The sequence below is a fragment of the Myotis myotis genome, unplaced genomic scaffold (genome assembly GCF_014108235.1).
Source record: "Myotis myotis isolate mMyoMyo1 unplaced genomic scaffold, mMyoMyo1.p scaffold_m19_p_7, whole genome shotgun sequence".
Taxonomy (NCBI): Eukaryota; Metazoa; Chordata; class Mammalia; order Chiroptera; family Vespertilionidae; genus Myotis; species Myotis myotis.
The window spans coordinates 69,977,365-70,000,508 of record NW_023416379.1 but is presented as its reverse complement, the minus strand read 5'-3'; the positions used below and the strand labels follow the sequence as shown (position 1 = coordinate 70,000,508).

General features: G+C 34.5%; 1 protein-coding gene across 1 annotated transcript in view; it reads right to left on the bottom strand.

Annotated features, from left to right (window-relative positions):
* EYS (eyes shut homolog) overlaps positions 1-23,144 on the bottom strand; it is a 1,264,258-nt gene that overhangs the window by 1,193,877 nt on the left and 47,237 nt on the right.

Here is a 23,144-nt window from a genome sequence, read left to right as displayed (position 1 = left end):
CTTACGATAGAAAAAGTCTCTAGAGTTCATGGAACCAAAATTTTCTTTACCAAAATTTTAGTAGTATAATTTATATATCATGGGATTAATCACTTTCAAATAAATAATTCAATAACTTTTGCAAATGTATTGAGCTCTTCAACCATCAGCACTATCCAGTTTTAACACATTTTCATGACCCAAAGATGAGCTCATTTATGATGATTCTTGGTTCCCAACTCCAGGCCTAGGCACCATTAATCATACTGTCCCTATAGATTTGCATTTTCTGAGCATTACATAAACAGAATGGTACAGTATGTTGTTTTTTGTGATTGGCTTCTTTTGCTTATCATAAAAAAAAATTTGAGGATTTTTCATGTTGTATCATGTATCAGTACTTTGTTAGTTTTACTGCCAAAGAGAATTCACAATGTATTCAACATTTTGCTTACCCATTCATCAGTTAATGAAGATTTGGCTTGTTTTCACTTTGTACTTTTTATTAAGATATAACTGATATTTAATATTATATGAGTTTCAGGTGTACAACTTAATGATGTAAATATTGAGAAATGAGCATAAGTTCAGTTAATATTCATTATCATGCATAATTTTTTCTTGTGATGAGAACTTTAAGATTTACTTTTTATCATCTAACTTTTATAAGTAATGAATTCACACACAAATATTTGTGTGGATATATATTTTATATATCTTGGACAGATTCCTAGTGCTAGAATTGCTGAGGTGTATGATAAATTTTTGTATCACTTTTTAAGAAATTACCAGATTATTTTGCAAAGTGACTGTGCCATTTTAAATTCATACCAGCAATGCATACAGTATCCTGTTTCTCTACATTTTTGCTAACATTTGATATTGTCTATCTCCTTTTTTATAATAATTCTTGTGGGTGTGAAATAGTACTTCCTTGTGGTTTCAATATGCATTTCAATAAGACTAACAATTCTGAGTATCTTCTCATATGTTCATGGTACATTTGTACATCCTCTTTAATAAAATGTCTGTTCAAATGTTAAACTATTTTAAATTGTGTTGTTTATCTTTTTATGTATTTATTTAGTATTGAGTAGTGAGTATTTCTTGTATAATCTGAATATAATTCCATATGATTTATGTGACCTGAAAATATTTTCTCCTTGCCGTGCTTTGCCTTGCTTTTTCTAGTCATTTTCTCAGTTGGTGACTTTTGGATAGAGTTTTCATTTAATTCCAAATTACCAATGGACTTCATTTTATTAAGTTCACTTTGTAACATTTTTTTTCCACATATCTTTATCATGCTTTTGGTGTATATCAAAGCTTTGATGAACAATGGTCATAAAGACCATTTTCTTTTATATATATATATATATTTTAAATATATTTTATTGATTTTTTACAGAGAGGAAGGGAGAGAGATAGTCAGAAACATCGATGAGAGAGAAACATCAACCAGCCACCTCCTGCACATCCCCCACCGGGGATGTGCCCGCAACCCAGGTACATGCCCTTGACCGGACTCGAACCTGGGACCTTTCAGTCCACAGGCCGACGCTCTATCCACTGAGCCAAACCGGTTTCGGCTTCTTTTATATTTTATTAGAAATTTTATCATTTAAGCTCTTATTTATATCTCTGATGTGTTTGAGTTAATTTGGTATAGTATGAGATAAGGATACGTTATTTCCTATGCACATATATGTGAATGTTTGAAATTATATATATAAATTTCTTTACATATTGGTATAAATTGTCCTAACAAAATGTTTTGAAAATACTTTTTCATCCATTTAATTTCCTCTTTCACTATTGTGAAAATCAACTGACCAACCTATCCTATATACCTATCCATATGCAATAATACATTGTCTGGATAAATGGAACTTGTTATTACATTTTAGGTTGGGAAGCCATCTACCTATTTTCCTTTTTTCTTTGCTGTTCCATATAAAGTCTTGTATGCATTTGTGAATTTCTATGCAAAAGCCAGCAGGAATATCGATAGGGATTTCAATGAATCAATAAATAAAATTAGGAAGAATTACCATGTTAATAGTATGAAGTTTTAATCAATGAATAAGCAATATCTCCCCATTTGTTTGATATTTATTTTTTTCATGTCTCTCAGTAATATTTTGTAGTTGTCAGTTAAAGTTTTGCATTTAATGAATTAAACTGATACCTAAGCATTTTGTCGATTTGATACTATTGTAAGGGAAATTATCTTCTTTACTTTTGAAATTTTGTTGCTCAGGTATAGAAATACAATTACCTTTTGTATATTATCTTGTATCATGCAGGTTTTATAAACTCATTACTCCAAAGTTCTTTTTTTTTTTTTGGATTCCTTAGGATTTTCTACATATGAGATTATGGCACTTGTTAATAAAGACTTGTTTTACTTCCCCTTCTTCAGTCAGTATTTTCTTGTACCTTTTATTCCCCCCTAGCAAACAGTCTGGAACATTCTGAATAATGTTGACTAGACATAGTGACTACAAAAGTGGCTATCAAAGTCCTGTTCTCATTCTTAGGGGCAAAAACTATAAAAACATATACTTGGCATATAGTTTTTATAGTTTTTTCTCATTCTTCCAGCCCAACATCACTTGTGTGATGTTAACAGGACAATTGCCAGAGGTGCTTTTGATCAGACTGAGAGAATTTTGTTCTCTTTATAATCTCTATAGAGCTTTATGATAAACTAGAACCTGGATGCACAAAAATTGTGTAAGGGGTTTGGCCCTCACAGCCCCTCACAGCCTTGGCCAGCCCTTGCAGCCCCGGCTTCATTGGGAAGATCCTGTAGGATGTCCTAGGTTGGTCCGCTGTTTGGTCTAATTAGCATATTAGCTTTAGATTATATAGGATTATATAGGATGTGTGTTGGATTTTGTCAAAAGTTTTTTTTTCTGCATCTAGAAAGATTATTTGATTTTGTCCTTCATGCTAATAATATGGTCTATTATATTAATTTTCAGATATTAAAGCAATCTTGCATTCTTGCAAAAAAAAATCCCAGTTGTCAGATACAAAAATATTTTACATGTTATTTAATTTGCTGAGCTCATATTTTGAAGTTTTAAAATGTTTATTCCTAAGTGACATTGTGTTTTGGTTTTCTTATCTTGTATCTTTGCTTGGTTTTGGTATTAGGATATAGTGGCTTCATAAAATGTGTCATCTTCAAGATTTTTATGAAGTTTATAGAGATTTATACTAATCCTTTAAATATTTGGTAGGTCTGTATAGATTTTCTATTTCTTCTTGAGACAGTTTAGTACCTTGCACCTTTCTAAAAATTTGTCTAGTTCACTTAAGTGGTCCAATTTTTTGGCATATTGTTTTTATAGTTTTTTCCATATAATCCTTTTCATTTATGAATGGTCATTAATGATGTTCTCACTTTAAATCCTGGCTTTGTTAATTTGTGTCTTCCTTTGTTTTTTTTGTGTGTTTTTTGTTTTTTTGGTCAGTCCAACTAAATGAAGCAGGAATTTTAGGGGGAACATATGCAGGATTAGGAATTCCTTAGAATTGGTGTCCATAGAAAAGTGCAGGGCTGCAGACTGAGGGAAGGTATGTTTCCATAACACAAGGAAGCCAGGTGCAGTTACATCTCCATAAGACAAGGGAGCAGCAACAGTTGTATTTACAGGGGATAAGGGAACTGGAAGTAGCCAAGAAAGGTCTATATTTACAAAATAAAGGGAAGGAAGCCCTTCATTCAGATGGAAAAGAAGAAAGCCCAGAGGGAAGGAGGGGGAGAACTTCACATGTGGAAGGGGAATACTGACCAATCAGAGGGGATATCAGGCACCAGGATCTGTAGTCTTTATAAACCATAGGGAAAAGGAACTCCTTGGGACCCTTTTCCCATAGAATCAGTTCTGTGGGACTCTTTCCCTCTCCCCATGCGGGAGTCTGTACTTGTTCTTGAATAAATCTCCATCTTTGCTATACCACTTTCTGTCCATGGACTCATTCTTCGATTCTAGCCGACAAAGAATCCGGGTTCCAGTCCAAAAATTCGGTATCATAAAGATATGTAAATTTTATTTTTCTCAAATATAAGATCTTGTTTCATCAAATTTTCTCCTCAGTTTTAATGATTTTTGCTCTAATCTCACCATTTCCTTTCCTTGGGGTTCGGTTTGCTCTTCTTTTTCTAGTCATTTAAGATAAAAACATAGGATATTGATTCGAGAATTTTTTCATTTTTTTAATGTAGGAATGTAGAACTACAAATTAAACTTACTTCTAAGCATTGATTTAGCTACATTCCATAAATTTTGATATGTTTTGTATATATGTATTCAGTTGCAATCTCTTCTTTAACTCAGATTATTTTAGAAATTGGTTTAATTTCCAAATATTTGAAGGTTTCTCAAAAATGTCCTATTAATATCTAATTTAATTCCATTAGGAATGGAGAGCATAGATTGTGCAATTTTAATTTATTTAGATCTAGTGTAACTTGTTTTACAGCCACGGTTATTTGTTTATATATTGTCTAGCATTGCAGTTGAGTAAGTGCATGTTTGGCACTTCATGCAATGTGAAGGTGAGTGCCTCCTTAACGCTGTGCCCTGGCAAAGTCACTTGCCTCTCTCTAGTCCTCACCTTAATCAAGTGAATAGAATGAAGTAGTGATATTAGAACCAAGTCTGGAGTTTTACTGCAGTTTTTATAAAAGGTGAATCAACATGTTTCATTGAAAAGTTGAGAGGCATTAGATTGCATTCAATATGTTGTCATTAGGCACATCAGAGTGTCACTAAAATATACCTGCAGTAGTGACCTGACTACTCTCATCATGTCTGTTAACTCCTGAATTTCAAAAGGAAAATGTACTCTTCTGAGTTATCAGTAGCCTAAGTAGGGATTTAGATAATTTATATGTATATGCTGGGGAGAACTGAATGGGGAAATATCTGACTTCTTGCTAAAAATGACAACTTGTTCTCCAGAAATTATCTACAGAAGTCTGTTTTAAAGTCCTTGGATTCCAGTTCATAAACTTGTCAACCAATTCACTATTTAACCCTAAGCTCATAAGTTTACATGTTTATTGGGGGAAAAAAACTTCATGTAAAACTCATTCATTATTATGTGAACAGAAGCATCAAGAAAATTTAGGGACAAAGAATTCAATTAATTAGCAATAGCATACAAGCCAAAACAAGCTCCACTTAAAAGATATGCTATTAATTGATTTGAAGTTTGAATTGTGTGCTAATTCTAAACCATAAAGACACAAGGGCAGCATAAAATGTTGAGTAACTGCATCATTGGCATTATTGTATTAAAATAAATCAACCTCTAATTTTAGGTATTAGTACATGAATAACTATTTTGATCACATAAAGAAGAATGGATGTATGTTTCTCAATGTTATGATATATTAGCATAATATCTTATTAGATCATTAAATATAGAGAATGACATTCAATTATATTAAAGAAAAATGTCCGTAAGAAATTGTTTGAATAATTCTACTTTATATGTATGCAATGCTTGACATTTCCATAGCATTTACAGCTATACTTTTTTTTATAAAATTCTTAAGACAAACCTTAAAACTACAAAAGCCAATTATTACCCAGTTTTATATCTGTATGTTCTTTAAAGTAAGAAGCTAGTTTTACTAGAGGTTAAGTGACTAGAAACATATCACACAGTTGGTTAATTAATGCCAGATTAATAATAAAAATTTGTGCATCCCATATAACCCTATTATAACTCCATACTCTTTTCATTATATATGCCCACAAGATTAGTTCTGTAAAGAAGGTAGAGACTAAAATATAATTTCATTGTTAGCGTAAGTACAATATTCCTACTATAGGATAAAACAGTATGTGGTCCTGTATCATATGCAGAAAGTAAAAAAGACACAAATAAATAATATATTGCTTTGGCTTCTACAAATTAACATTCTCCCAATGTAGAAATATACGTTTGTGGATATTTTCATGGCATTTTCCAAAGTATTCCATAGAGTAAAATGTGCATATTTTTAGGATTTATTTAGAAATAATACACATAAATTTACAAAGATAGTATTACGAGGTTCTAGGTACAGTTCCACCTTATAAAGCCATAATATCATATCAAAACTAGGAAATCAACAGTAGTACAATATGTGGATATAATTCTTTGCCATTTTATCATGTTTAGATTCAGGTAACTACCACCTCTATTAAAATAGAGAACTATTGCCGAAACCCGTTTGGCTCAGTGGATAGAGCGTTGGCCTGAGGAGTGAAAGGTCCCGGGTTCGATTTCGGTTAAGGGCATGTATCTGGGTTGCGATCACATCCCCAGTGGGAGATGTGCAGGAGGCAGCTGATTGATGTTTCTCTCTCATCGATGTTTCTAACTCTCTATCTCTCTCCCTTCCTCTCTTTAAAAAAATCAATAAAATATATTTTAAAAAATAAATAAGATAAAATAAAAATAAAATAAAATAGAGAACTACTTCATCATCATAAAGATTTCCTTATTCCATTATATTTTTATTCATCTCTTCTCCTCTACCATTTTAATAACACTAGCAACCATCATTTTCTTCTTTATATTATTATTATTATTATTATTACTTATAATGCCCTTGAAAAAAATCTAAGTTCTCATGGACTTTTACTCTGGGAAATTAAAAGGAAACTGGGTATAAAGTAGCATGGGACAGGGGCACAGAATCAAAATGACCAGGAATGATACAACAAATAGAGGAGAAGGAGTCAACAACCAGATAGCTGGCTGTTACTTCTCTAGTGACAAACAGATTGGAATTGGGAAACTGCAGCAGAGATGGTAAAGCTCACCTCCTTTTCCCAAGTCTACCTGAGCTTCCTTTATATGTCCTACATGTTCTAGCTAATGACATCTTAGTAGAAGTTCTGGGTGTCCAGTCAGGCCAAAGCCTTTTAGTGCTAATACCCATTCTTCCATCTCTCACTCTTGCACTGATGCCTGGAAATCATACGTTCTACTTGGTTTATGTGAAATATTCTAGCAGACTGGGTTCTTGAGTCATTACTTGGAAAAAATCTATAGTGCAGATATACCAGACGTTTGATGACTTGTGTGTAAGAAAAACATTGAGTTACACTGAATTAATTAGCAATTAGGTTTAGCAAGGGAGATTTAAATAGCCATTATTAGTGATGTTTCTAAAGAGTTGTGGGAATAAACATCTATTTGCATGGATCCAAGAGGGAATGAGAAAAATATGTGGCTGTTCAAAGTGTAGTCCCTGAACCACAAGCATCAAGGTTTCACTGACATCTCATTAGATAATGCAGAATTTCAAACCCCACTCCAGACTTACTGCAGAACAATTTAACAAGATTTCCGATGATTTCTACAAAATTGTAGTTTGTGAAGCACTGATCTAAATATCTCTTTTAAGTTTCATTTACAAAGATCAACAATGTGAAGTAGCAAATAAGGAGATTTCTAGAGGTTGTCAGAGTATAGAGTATGTTTGTGAACAAGGGGGATGAATTGATCAAGGAGGGAAAAGTGATCATCTAAGAGGCAAGCAAAAAGATAGTTTCTAGAATAATGTTGCATAGGTGAGAGAAAAGTAGGTGATTCTGTCCATGGGTAGAGGGATTAGCTGCAGCTAGGAGGAATCAATACCGTAGGAGAGAAGACTGAGCTATATGGGTATAGATCAGTGATATGCAGGCAGTTCTCTTGCTGCATTTGTATTGAAATTTGAAAGAAAGACCTCAATTGGAGTGTGCTGAAAGGGGTATAGGTTTGAGAAAAGATAGGTATGAAATGGCTGTCAAGGATATTTAAAAAATAATGTAAAAATTATTAGAAGTTACTAAGATTTCAGGTCAATTTCTAGGATTTTTAAAATTAGTAAATTGCATTGAATATGAGACAAGGAAGCAAAAATAGTCAGGTGTTTATTCACAGGTGTGGAATACGTAGAGACATATAAAAGGTTTGGAATTTTTCAGAAAGGGAATATAATGGAGAGAGGCAGTAATAAGAAAATTGAGGGCATAGGAAAGTAGTATAATGATGGGCCATATATTTTAATTGCATAAGACAGAAATGATGTCATAAGAAGTTAAGAAACAGTAAAAATCTGATAAAGGTTCAAAGTATCTGGTTCTGTAAAAAGTAAAGAATTAATATCATTTGTAATCCGTAGAAGCAATGAGAAACATAGAGAAGGGTTGTAGTCCTGGAGTAGAATGCTTTAAAATAATGGTGAGATTGCTCTTATCAGTACAATACCATTTTTTATAGTGAGAGAATGTATGATGTAAGTCAATAAGTAGCCATTTTTAAGAAGGTTTTCATGATGAAATAACAATTTTCCAGGTATTAGTAATGTAGTATAAGCCCAGATAGTTTAGTGTTTTTTTTTCTGTAATGCCAGTGCCTAACTTAAGCTTTGATCATGAGGCAGCCACTTCAAAGGGCACTACCTGAATACACACATTGCCAGCCACACAAGTAGATAAAAGAAGCAGGCCACCTCTCCCTCTCACTGAGGCTCTTTTGATTTTGATAAGGGACCATTTTGGCCACTTGTTTTTCATTTCCCCGGGCTTTAAATTATTGTTCTATTGTTTTAAATTCACTGGTAAAGAGTGAGCCCAAGAATCTACTCCCAAGTCCAATAGAAGCAAAATCCCATAGCCCTGCACTCCATGCATCCTGTATGCTGCTCTCTCTCGCTACCTGAGGCCTTGCCAAGGTGTGCTGTGTAATTTCCAGATCTTGGAAGTAATGAATCCTTGCTTTTACAAAGATTCCTTATGGTTATCACTAGAGGTATCTTTTAATCATCGTAACATCAAGGGCCAGTCAAACCACAGCATTGGTTACTGATAGGTTGAGACCTGCACAACACAATAGAGAAATATGCCAATTAACTGGGACACTGTAACAGGTTGACTGGACAGGAGGAGGTTGTGCACGCAGCTTCGGGGGCGGGGTGACAGGGGCCTCTGAGTGCCTGAGCTGGGAGCGGGCCTGATCAGCAGCTACCATGGCTGCTTCAAGGGCTGGAGAGGGAGACTGGACCAGACAGGCAGCGGCTGTGGCTGCTGCGGGGCCCGGGAAGTGAGGCAGAGCTGGACCAGAGGGTGGGCGGCGCCACACGATTTCGAATCTCGCGCTGAGCTCCTAGTTTTTTTATATCAAAAAAGAAAAAGTATTGCACATACACACAACCATACACAAATAACACTCAAGTAATTTAAACTAAGATATTTAAGCAGAAATCCTATGAAAGCATCTAAGTAAATTTTACTTTAATGGAAATCATAATGGGACTTCTATAAAACAAACTGGCTTTGCTAGCCTAACGAGGTGCATATATCTTTAAAATATCACAATAAATGAAAGATCACTTTTAGACTGCTATGTTTTATTATGATTTCAGTACATCCTTCTTTTGGTCAATCCTTTAATGATGTGTCAATAATTTCTAAAGCAATTCTGTATAAAATAATGCACTGCAGTTAGTTGAACATTTTATTCACATAACTTCATTCTAGTTTACTTTCACGAAAAATGAAGCTATTACACTCGAAGGATAGGCAACACAAAGACATCGCCACATAGAGCAATCTGCCTTTCATTCCTATGGGAAGAGAAAGAAATGGTTGCTAGGAGCTTTGCTCAAGGACTGGAAAAGTGAAATAAGCAGCAAACACTGGAAAATTAAAGAAAGACAACTAACTGTGACTAATGTTTGATTACAGTTTTAAGACTCTGTCAAAATGAAAAATTGCTTCACAATATAAAAAAATATATTTGATACATATATTTAATATGCACCTATATTAAAAGTGATTGTGTAAAAGGTTAATGTTTCCGAAAAAAATGAAGTGACTATTGGGAGTTATTCATTTTATATACACCTTAACAAACTCTCATGTTATTCAATTTCAACCATGCATGGTTAGACATTGTAATAGTTAAAAATCTTGACTTCATTAAGTTCCTAGTGTGTGGCTCTCATGACTCTGCTCCTTTACTCAAATTAGCAGGATCGAGCCCGCAGCCTATTGTAAGGAGATGAACACCTAATATTTTCCTTTACAGCAAAGAACAACACTTTTTTAAAAGTACATTTTTTATTGGTTTAAGAGAAGAAGAGAAACTGAGAAAGCGATAGAAACATCAATGATGAGAGAGTCATTGATTGGCTGTCTCCTACATGACCCCTACTGGGAACTGAGCCCTCAACCTGGGTATGTGCCCTGACCAGGAATCAAACCGTGACCTCCTGGTTCATAGGTTGACACTTAACCACTGAGTCATACCAGCCGGGCAAATAATTATTTTAGAATTTGTGGGCCACAGGGTTTCTTAAACTACTCAGCTGTTACTGCATCACGAAAGCAGCTATAAACTATATGTCAGTGGTTCTCAACCTTCTGGCCCTTAAAATACAGTTCCTCATGTTGTGACCCAACCATATAATTATTTTTGTTGCTACTTCATAACTAATGTTGCTACTGTTATGAATCGTAATGTAAATATCTGATATGCAGGATGGTCTTAGGCGACCCCTGTGAAAGGGTCGTTCGACCGCCAAAGGGGTCGCGAGCCACAGGTTGAGAACCGCTGCTATATGTAAACTTATGAGAATGGCATCTTAGTTTGCTTTATTTCTATGATTAAAAACAGAAGACAGTTCTTAAAAATACTTTATCAGTATTAACCTAGCAATGTTATGAATTATATATTGTCATTACGCCCATTGATATAGACTGAATGTTTGTATCTCCCCAAGATTCCCATGTTGAAACCCTGCCTCCAAAATGCTGCTATTAGGAGGTAAGGGCCTATGAGAAGCAATTAGGATTGGAGGAGGTATGAAGCTAGAGACCTCATAAATGGGATTAGTATCCTTATAAAAGTCATGAGAGAGTTTGCTTCCTCTCTCTGCCCTTGAACATAAAGAGACATATAAAGAGGATACCATATGTAGATACAAGAAAAGGGTCTTCCCCTGAACTTGGTCATGCTGGTACCCTGATTTCAGACTTCCAGCCTACAGAAATGTGAGAAATAAATTAATGTTGTTTATAAAACACCCAGTCTAGGTTATTTTTGTTATGGCAGCCCATGCTAATTAAGACATTCATTATGGGCTAGGTAACTTAGGCACATGGAGGATAGTTTAAGAAATACACCATCCTTAAGTCATTCATTAGAAACTTTGAGGAATATCTGTAAGAAGCACAAAACGCAAGACTGGATTTAGGGAAGTACCTAAAGACATTTGCATTATGCATAGAACCAAAAAAAGCACATAAGAGTTAAGTGAATATGGCCACTAAGATAAATCCATTCACATACCTAAACTCTAAGCAGCAGAAGTCAGAAATCAAGAAGGTTAGATTGGGGTATGGAAAGAAATACGTTATGTGGTGCAATCCAAATCAGACTATAGGATGTGCTGAAAAGAAGAACATATCTTAATGTGCAATTTTAGGTTAGGATTCATGAGGTTAAGTTCTGTCCATCAACCAAAGTTTCCTTTAATAAATGCAAGAGTTTCTAATAGAGAAAATAAATTTTCAATTAGAGAACTAATTTTGAACAGCAGCAGCAAATTGGAGATCTGCCCTTAATACTAATAATGATGCCATTATAATAACCTGGTTATTAATAACAGGAAAGGAGCAAAGGGGAGACTAGATAAAATAGGCATGCCATTTATACGGCTTTGCCAGGAAGCTGCAGTTAACACTCTCCAGGTCAATTCCCCACACATCACTAGGGAAGGGACTGGAAAGTAGACCAGGACTGCGTGATGTGGGAAGGTGCTTACCTGTCAGTCACACCTAGGACTTGGGCATTGGCCAAAGTAGGGGAGTAGTGGCTACTGCAAGCTCTGGAAGAGTTGAAACTTAAGCTTCTGAACATAGGAGGCTCCCCCTCTTGCCTCTTTCTTACTGCTTGCCCCGATCCCTGGCTTGTGGGCTCCCATGCTCTGCACATGTCCATGTGGCCCACAGCCATGAGGACTCCACACACTGGACTAATGGCTGTGATTAGCCTAATGCTGTACAGAACTCAACTCCATCGTGGAACAGACCCTCTGGACACTGGCCCTCTTATTGGCTCTGCTGAACCTCTAACTACGTCTTTTTCAGGACTGGTTTAAGGACAGTGGGACTTTGCAACCCGAGAAATACAATGCCACACCAATAAAAACAATCCATTCTCCCATGTGAGTCTTAGAAAATTCATATTCTAAGATATAGTAGAAACCCCACTCCAACTAGTGTCGTGGAAATAGGACCCACTAATTTCTCCGGCAACAATAGGACCTGCTTCCTGGTAACAGTTTGTATACCTCCAATTAGGTAGCAGAGCAAAGCCTCTTTATATTTAATCTCATTATCATGTTTCAACAAAGCCTTAAAATTTGAACAGGGATCTGCCTAATCTGGGGCTAAAAGCACCTCAATGAACAATACCAGACAGATGACATTTCTCAATAAGACTGAGAAAACAGAGAAATTATATCACACATATGAAAAGAGTATTTCAAAAGAAAAGTTGAAAATAGGGCAGTCACTAGTGTCTGTAGCAGAAATAGGGTAGAAATCTATACTTTATAGGTTAATAAATCAAAACATGGAGATGTTTCATTAAAAACAACCTTCATTACTTTGAGCATACTTATCAAAAAGTGAAAGAATATTTCTACTCGACACTAAGAAAATTAAAAGGGTGATATATATATATATATATATATTCGATTATATGTATTGAAATGTAGTTAAGTACATATGCCAGTAAAAATTTAAAACTGAAAAGCATGTACCAAATTATTCCAAAAAAATATAGAATGACTGAATATGCCAGTACATAAAATAAAATTTGTCAAGTAAATAATCAGAACTATACTTAAAAAGTACAAGGAGCCTGAATTATTTGAATCTTTAAAATATGTGAAACATGTAAAATTGTATTCATTGTGTTTCAGAATAGCCCTATTCAACAGAAATATATGTCATATGCAGTTTTAAATTTTCTAGTAGCCACAGTTTAAAAAACAAAGGAAGTGGGATTGATTTTAATAATACATTTAATTTACCCCAATAAATTAAAAATAAAATTATTTCAAAACATTATCATAAAAGGTTACTACCATCATATATTACATATTCTACTGTTTTTAGAATCCAAAGTGGGAAAGTGCATATGTCGAACTGACATCACACCCCAATTGAAATAGCCAAATCCCAAGTGCTCAACAACCACAGTGGCTAGTGGTTCTCTACCACTAAACAGGAAAAAGTAAATCTTCCAATCTCTTCTCACAAAGCTATTCAAAACTTGATAGCAAATACCTTACTAAGCATACCTTAAATTCCAGTCTCATGACTAAGGATAGAAGGAGCTTAAATAAAATATGAGCAATTAAATTTAAATTTATTAACCAATGTGTCCACAATAAATTCAATATGTTTTTTAAAAAATTAGCTAAGATTGATAAGTAGTAATAAAAACAACCAAACAGATGAGTGAATAAAAAAGCTGTGGAATACTATGTGACTGTAATAAAAAAGGAAATCTTACCTTCTGCAATAACATGGATGGACCTGGAGATCAGTATGCTAAGTGAAATAAACCAGTGAGAGAAAGAAAAATACCACATGATCTTCTATATAGAATCTAATGGACAAAATAAACAGACAAAGAAAATGGAAACAGGAGCATGGATACATGCATCAGACTGACAGCTATTGGCAGGGGTTAGATTAGTGGTTCTCAACCTTCCTAATGCCGCAACCCTTTAATATAGTTCCTCATGTTGTGGTGACCCCCAACCATAAAATTATTTTTGTTGCTACTTCATAACTGTAATTTTGCTACAGTTATGAATAGTAATGTAAATATCTGATATGCAGGATGTATTTTCATTGTTACAAATTGAACATAATTAAAGCATAGTGATTAATCATAAAAACAATATGTAAATATATATGCTTTCCGATGGTCTTAGATGACCCCTGTGAAAGGGTTGTTCAACCCCCAAAGGGGTCGTGACCCACAGGTTGAGAACCACTGAGTTAGATGAAAGAAGGTGAAGGGATCAGGCAAAGAACATATATGCATCACCCGTAGACACAGACAACAGTGTGGTGATGGCCAGAGGGAAGAGGAGGTGGGGATTGGGTGGAGAAAGGGAAAATGGGGATGTCTGTAATAGTGTCAACAATAAAAGTAAAGGGGGGAAAAAGACTAAGTTCAGTTCATTCTGACTAAAAATACTTAGAAAATTTATGAATATAATGTCACAACAAAGAAAGGATAATTTAGTTGAATAGTTTTAAGAATGGTCCTAAGCCCTATCTCATACCTTAAAAAAATAGTCATTATTCAGTCACATTGTATTATTTAAAGGTAGAGTGTAAACCAATAAAAATTTTAGAAATAAGATTTCTTAAACATGATGAAAGTCATTAAAGTTTCATTAAAAATAAGAACATCTTATTCAAAGAGACCATTCAGAAAATACAGAGTACATTGGGAGCTCCTACAAATTAATAAAACACATGTAAATTTCATATATGATATATAAGAACATATGTTATACAAACACTATATATAAAATGCTCAATAAACATTGAGTCTTATTAGTAAACATAGGTATAAAAATTAAATGCTGCGTTATACTTGCCAGAATGGCTGAAATAAAAATAGGTGATAGGCAGAGTGGGGTGTGCATATAGAGCAAAGGGAAGTTTCATACATTGCTAATAGGAGTGTAAATTACATTCTCTTTGGAAACAATGTGTTATTTACTAACATTTAATGGATATATAAATCATAACTATAAAGTCCAAGTATGTACATAAACATTTGTTTACATAAATGCATATATGTATGTATTATTCTCAAAAGGAGCATAAAAGACAAATACAGAAAAGCTTATAAAAGCATCATTCAGAATAGACACAAACTGGAAATTGCCTAAACTATGTTCATCATCATTAGAATAATTATATAATTTGGTATGTTTATACTATAAAAAAATCCCAAAACCATGTGTTTAGCTAAAGCTAAACTGAACAATATAGATGAGACTCACAAACATAACATAAACTCTAAAAATATAAACAGAATATAGAATATACTATAAAATCCCATTCATATACTGTGCAACTGAAGGAAAACAAAACAATTATAAAAATTCAGGACAGTGTTTATCTTTGGGAGGAAGGGATGGGAGATAATTACAGGGGAAGAGTTAGGAAGAGGATTTCTGGGATGCTAGCAATATCTTGATCAATGTTGCATTTATGTGAGATCTTGTGAAAACTTTGTATTCAAAAAGTTAAATGTAATTCAGAAGTATGAGTGATTAAATCCATGGACAAAATTAAAAGGCACATAACTGGTAAAAAATAACTTCTATTATATATGACAGGAAGAAGTTCTTCCTTGTTTCTAGGTTTTGCTTATGTCATTGGAAATCACATGTTAGCTAACCTCGGAGTCACTGGAGGGCTTATTAAAACAGATAGCTGGAACTCATTTCCAAAGCTCATGATTCACTGCGTCTGCTTTTGGTACCAAATATTGAGAATTTTTATTTTCAACAATTCCCCGGTGATGTTTACGCTGTTGGTGTGGGGCCACCGGTTATAAACCACTGACATTTTCTATTCTCTTAGAAATGTATTTTCCTCCATCCTTTCAGTCACCTGACTAACTCACTCTTACATTTATTCCAGTTCCAGCAAGGCTGCATAATAGAAGGTTTCCCTGACCCCAACCACAGTTATGAACTTTAGAGGACCCTCTTCTGTACTTCATATTTCCCTTAGAAACTTACCTATGTGTTTTATCTCTGTCTAGGTTTCTAATTTATCCTCTATATCTGGAAATCTTTAGAGTTTATTTTATCCTTTAGAATGTTTGTTTTAATTATGTATGTTGAATATATTAAAAAATCCCATCAAGTTCTCAATTTCTGAATGGTTTGACATGTTTTCTTTTAGGTCCCTATGATTCTTGTCTTTAGTTCTCCCTATCTTAAAGCCAAATTTAACCCCAGCTTTCTTAGCGTTCCCCCCCCCTTTCTTTTTATATCCCTAATGTGATGGATTTAGGATAAAACTTGTGTCCCAACAGCCTCCTGCTTCACTAACTCAGCCAAAGACTACAAAGGTGTTCTATTCCATGTGTGACACTTGTACTTGCCTTCCTCCTGGTGGGATGCACCTTTCCTCTCACAAAGCTGCCAGAAGATTAACAATCCATTGCCCTCCTTTCTTGATTCCCTTACCAATTTTCCTTCTATTTTCTTTATCCCTTTTCCTCATCTAAACTTGCTTTAAAGACATTTCTGATGGTCTGTGAATGATCTCATTATTTTCTGTACTCTAGTTTTGCTTTCCACAAAAACACTTTCAATGAAAATAAATCTCTCTCTTATGTTTTCACCATCTGCTTTTAGAACCATCACTTCCTTTACCAACTTTCTCCTCTCCTTTCTGGGCCACCAAAATCTGTTTTGAATACACAATAATAAATACATGCAATCATCCTCTTGTTCTTAAAATAGTTTTCCATGTTTAACAAAGAGTTTATGGTTTATATTTGATCAAATCCATATCTTTTTAAAAGATTTTTTATTTACATTTAGAGAGAGAGAGAGAGACATTGATGTGGGAACACAACACTGATTGGCTGCTTCCTGCTTGCCCCCTACTGGGGATTGAGCCCTGACCTGGAATGGAACCTGCAACCTTTCAGTGCACTGGATGACGCCCAACCAACTGAGACACACCAGCCAGGGCCAAATCTACATCCTTCCATCAATCAGAACAGAAATATACTTTTTAAAGATGAAGTTTTGGGGATACATATATTAAATTTATAAACGTTTTAAAATTCTGTTTCTATCACAGTCATATTCAAATACTCTAGTATTCAGATGATATGCTATATATTAATTTAGGCATGTATAGATAATGCATCCCTCACCTCTGTCTGAGATGGTAGAAATATGTCTTCAACTACCCTCACCTGTAGAAGCTATTATTAATAAAAGCAGGGAAGCCTTTTCTGCCTTTCAAAATTCAAATGCATATGAACTGTTACTCTACCTTTTTCCAGTCAAATGAAATTCATGCCACAAAGGTTAATCATAAATTTAAAAAGAGGTTGTTTTTCTTTTTTTGGTATCTTACATCTAAGAGTGTTATTCTAGACATGTATAACCAATGAAAATTGAATGGGTAATGTAATTAAACATGCAATTCAATTATGAAACTCTCCTTTGACCAATTAGTCCTTTGCAAAACCTTTAGTTGCATAAATGCATATTTGATTACAAAGGTAACATTGAATGCTGTGGCTAGTTATTCTTTCAAAAGGGCAGAAAAACATTTTTGTATATGAATAATGACTTAAAGTGATACAATAAAAAACCTTGAATTGCAAATTAATCTACCTTATATTTGTTCTCAGTGAGGGCATTTTATATGATTAATTTTAGGCTAAACTAGTTTAATTTATTAAGTTTGAAATATGAATTAAAGAAGAGTAGAAAAAATAAATAAAAGGTACGAAATATTTTAAATTGCCAAAATTTAATTATAGAAGTTATTGGACTTTGACATTTATACTGACCAGCTCTTATACGATATATCTTTGCCCTTATCTATCTTTTAAAATAGTCTGATTTATTATTTTGAATGTTTGCTTTTACATTTTCTTTTCTCCCCCAATTTATGCTATATTTCTCAAATATAAATTGTATACTACTTTTTTTGATGTTATGGAGGGTGGTGAGGTGATAATTCTAACTTTATGTTTATATTTTAAATATATGTATATTTTCAACCTTGGAATATTTTATTTTTTAAAAATTCTTTATTGTTTAAAGTATTACATACAGTGTTGCATATGTCTCCTTTTCCCCCCATTGACCTCTCTCCAGCCACCCCCACGCCCAGCACATGCCCTTACCCCCCTAGTGTGTGTGTCCATTGGTTATGCTTATAAAATATATTTTTAATTTACTTTTACTTTAAATATTCCTTTCTTAACTCATTTGTCTCCACTTAAATTTTTGTTATCCACTAAGTCAGCTTTCTTTTTTAGGTATGATTTCGCCATATTATCTTCACATTGTATTTTATAAAAACCATATCCGTTTAACTTATTGGGTCAAAATGTTTATCTTATTTGAAATTTCTCTCTTTCACTAGGTATTTTTTCCACATTAATGTCCTTCTTTACTCCTGTAAGTGAAAATTGTAGTTGTTCTTTTGTAACCGAACTTCTCAGAGGGTCCATGCTGTTGTAGAGTTTGTATTTCTTACAACTACATGGGTATCTATAATCATTTCTAAATAAAAAGATTAATTAAATATTCTCACACTGAATATAGCATTTTACTAAAAATGCATAATGAACAAATCTATAAGAGTATAGCAGCAAAGAATACTATTAATATAATTGACCACAACAGGAGATTAATTAAACAAAATCTTATAGGATCATCTTATTCAATGCAAAAAAAACATATCTAATAAAACTCCACATGCTCTGACTCTAATCACCAGAAGATTCCAAATTATAGGCACATTTCTAAACCTGATACTGGATATTTACTAATCATCAACAACACATCATTTTGAATGGTGAAGCATTATAAACATTTTCTTCTCAAATTAGGAACACGAGAAGGAAGACTGCAATCAATGCATCTCTCTTCAATGTTGTACTAAAGGACTCAAGCAGAACAATGTGATGGTAAAAAAAAAAAAAGAAAAATAGAACAAATGATGTTACGATTGTCTGTTCAGTCCTTCCCAACACTTTTCATCTCAGGATACACAGAAATTGCTAAAGGAATCAGATCAATATCTTGCCACAATTGTAACCCATTTGTGACACAGCAGTGTTCCACCATTGTCTGTTTCATGCTTCCCAGCACTTTTCATCTCAGGGGATGCATAGAAATTGCTAAAGGAATAGGATCAATATCCTACCACAATTGTAACCCATTTTCATTTCTGACACAGCAGTGTTCCACTACAAATGGTTGGGAGACCCTATTCTATATAGTATACCCATGTAGTAAAACACAATCTTTTGGAAAAATAGTGTTCATCAAGTTTGCTGGATAAAATATCAACACATGAAGCAGAAATTCTTATACAAATTTAGCAAAGAATTCAAAAATATATTTTCAAACAATTGTAAAGCAATATAGTGATAATTATGAATCTTTCTTACAAAATAAAAAATAAATGTTGAAGTAGAGTGGGATATAATATTTAATATTGATAGAAAGTATTCTCCTAAATATATTCTACAAATATAACCTCCTAAATATAACCTACAAATTTAATAAAATTCTATTTAAATACCTACAACTTGATACTCAAAGGCAGAGTCAAGAATAGTCAAGACAGCTTTGTATTAAGCAAGAACGGAGACAGATCTTATCAGCTATTTAGAGATGTAAACTTTACATATCTACAATAATTAAGAAATTATGGTATTTTGGTGTAAGATTGATTAAAGATCAATGGCAGAATAGAAAGCCTAAGTTATATATATATATTATGCTAATTGGTCCTAACGGTGTCACAGTTATGACCACTAAGGAGAAGGCTGCCTGCACGTGTGCAGTGGGGCATTGCTCTTGGAGACAGGGTGGAAGCAGGCAGGTGCCCGGAGGAGGCCACCCACCACTCACACTCTGAGGGCCCCGCCACTCACCTGCCTGGGGAAGGAGCACAGAGCAGCAGCGGGAGGTTTCCAAGCTCTTCTCCAGCTCCATGATGGGGCGGAGCCACCATGTTGCTCCAGAGACAGGGTGGAAGCAGGGAGGCGCCCGGAGAAGGCGGGACCAGCCCCAGGCAACTCAGGGACTGAAGGCGGGACTTGAAGCGGCCAGAGAAGGCCAGAGAGGTCGTAGGGCTGGAGCTCTGTGTGGAGAGGTTCGGGTGTCAAGGCCGTGCGGTGGGTGGGGGGGTGGGCTGCGCGATTTCGTGCGCTGGGCTCCTAGTCTTGAAATAAGGGTGAGAATACAGTTCCATTTGTCTTTTAAGCAATTTTTTAGATCTGCATATTAGTCTAGGCCTGTGGTCTGCAAACTGCGATGTGGCAAACTGCGGCTTGCGAGCCACATGCGGCTCTTTGGCCCCTTGAGTGTAGCTCTTCCACAAAATACTGGCTCTTTCACAAAATACCGACTTCTGTGCATAGGCCACAAAGTTTCAATTACACTGTATGTGTGGGCCCGCATGTGGTATTTTGTGGAAAAGCCACACTCAAGGGGCCAAAGAACCACATGTGGCTCGCGAGCCGCAGTTTGCCAACCACTGGTCTAGGCTAATGTCTCCCAAACATTCCTCAGTACAATAGGAGTGTTCTATGGTTATAGGTTCCCAAGATAAAATGTGATTAAAATGTTTCCCAAATTCAATAACATACCCTATCTTGGAGATTTACAACACATGCTAGTATATAAACAACCTGGAAGTCCATAAGTAAAATAAAACTTTTGACTTTTATTTAATACATTTTATAAGCTTTTCAGGAAATAAACATTCTCTCCAATTAGAATATCTATAAATATAAATAAATATATATATATTTATATATATCTATAAATATATCTATAAATATATATATATATATATATATATATATATATATATATATATATATACCAGAGAATAGACTTTGAGAAATATGATATAGAAGATATGAATTCTTATGATGTCTTTTACTTTATGGCTCACATGTAATTTTCTCTACTCTCAAATGAGCCTTTCCCACTTCTCCTAAAACACCCTCATTGAGCTGATACATAAAGCTAAAAGCTCTGATTTATTAAGAATATGTCATTGTGCACTGGAAGCACTTATATCTTTTAAAAACCATTCTAAAGATTTAATGATATTATTTTACACTAGTGGTCCAGTGCACGAATCCATGCACATTGAAAGGAAATTAATTAGAAGAAATATTTTAATATCGCTATTTGCCCTTTCTCTATGATAGAAGTGTCAACCAAATTCATAACCGACAATGACAGATCAAAACACACGCATGCGATTGGCGCCAGTGAGAGCTTTATATGTATCACGCATGCACAAGTCAACTTAGCTTTTTATAGATATAGAACAAACTTGCTTAATTAGACCTGCTTTCTGATTTAGCTAAACTTTTTCCAGCCCAGTGAAGCACCCCAAATTCTCTTTCAGGTAATTGTCAGCAACGCAGCAATAAATATCAACATGAATCACATTATTATTGTAGATCATGCAGGGAGAACAAAGGGTAAAATATTTAACTGCAGCAGTGTTTGACTATATTCTGCACAGTGAGAAAACCTGAAGTCATTTTCAAGGTCCACCATTTCTTTCTTCTTTTCAGTCGGGTCAACTATCCAAGCTTTCTAAATCTCCATTTTCCGGTTAATGAAAAGAAAATAGAATTCCACTGAGTCTCCCATCTACCTACTCCAGGACTTCTGTGAAGATCAAGTGAGATGAGGCAGAGGAAAATGCTTCACGGACATTTGGTTACAGTGTGAAATGTTTCCACCTGGCCATAAAGCAAGTCGTGTTCCTGGACTGAAGACACTGCAAGGAGGTTAATCATCGCTAGGGAGAGGAAGCCAAGTGTTGCTACATGACCTCATTACTAACGCCCACAGTGGGCTGGGCTGGGCTGTGGGCTGCATTTTGCGCCATGGGGTCTGAGCAGCGTGGCTGTCGCTTCAGAGTGGTGGCGGGACCTGTGTCCCACTTGGGAGAAGCCGAGTGTTGCTTTGTGGGCACCAAGTCCGTGGTGCTGTTTCTCTGTGCATGTCTCGGCAGCTCCTGCATTGAGCTTCTGCCCCCTGGTGGTCAGTTTGTGTGTCATAGCGACCAGTCATTCCACCTTCGGTTGATTTGCATATTAGGGTTTTATTATATAGGATTCCTTTGCTTCACCAGGAAGATAGATAACTGTCTAATAGACAATTCTTCTTCACCTATGTAGCTCCAAAATATATAAAGTGTTTAACATATTCTATGAACTAAATACATGCTTTTGAAATAATGGCAATATTAATTGATTAACTTACTAAAACTTGATTTCTTATGTTTCATTTTTTGAGCCTAGGAGCAGTATGAAAGGTGTCCTTTGCTTATCATATTTCTGCCTCATGCTATTTTTATTTGTATTTGTGAGTGTCAATGTTTAATACTCACATAGCATAATATTAGCTTTTATAAGATTTATTCATTGTTCACTATTCTTTAGCATATATATTTTTAAATGTATTATTACATTCAACATTCGTGTAAAAAACTTTAAATTTATAACACTTTCACTCTATATTTTGACACTATATGTATTTTTTACTGATCTTTTTATTTAAGAAAGTCGATGAAGAGATTTCTTCAAGTTACTAAAATTCTTATTTGAAAATATACTATGAAAGTACCCTATTTTAAAAATCATGAATACAGTGCAATGAAATAAAAAAGTTTTTTCAGTATTTACTCAAAAAAACTAATTTAGTCTTTCAACTGTTCTGTATTGGCAGATCATGATTGTGTAAATTATGGGATGCATTACATATTTTGAAAAATTATATTGCTATCTTTATAATGCATAATATTCTGAGGAGCACTGGTATTTTCCCCTTAAAACTATTTAAACATGATGTTTGTGAAATAGTAAAGTAAGCAAAATACATACATTCATACATATATAGAATGGTAAAACTGGAAGGAACTAAATGTGCATCTAGTCCAAATTATCTTATTTGTAGAGACAAGGGCACTTAGACCAATAAAAATGAATTGACCTTTGCAAAAACATTCAGAAATACTATTTCATGAATCCTGCTCAGGCCTTGTAAGGAATGATCTAGCAAGGCCAAGACAAAAGAGATCTATGAAGCTGTTAAAATTGCTCTCTGGGAGAACTAATTATAATTTCCTCATAGAGGCTCTCACTGAGATTTTCTTCTCTTATGTGACATAATTCATGGTAAAATACTACTACTTTGTAACAGAAAACCTGGTTTATTTTCTTATATTATTTTGTCTCATTTTTGCTTGCTTTTTGACAGGGATTTGGCAATCTTTCCCATGAGACGGACAGCTCTGTCAACACAGGTACAT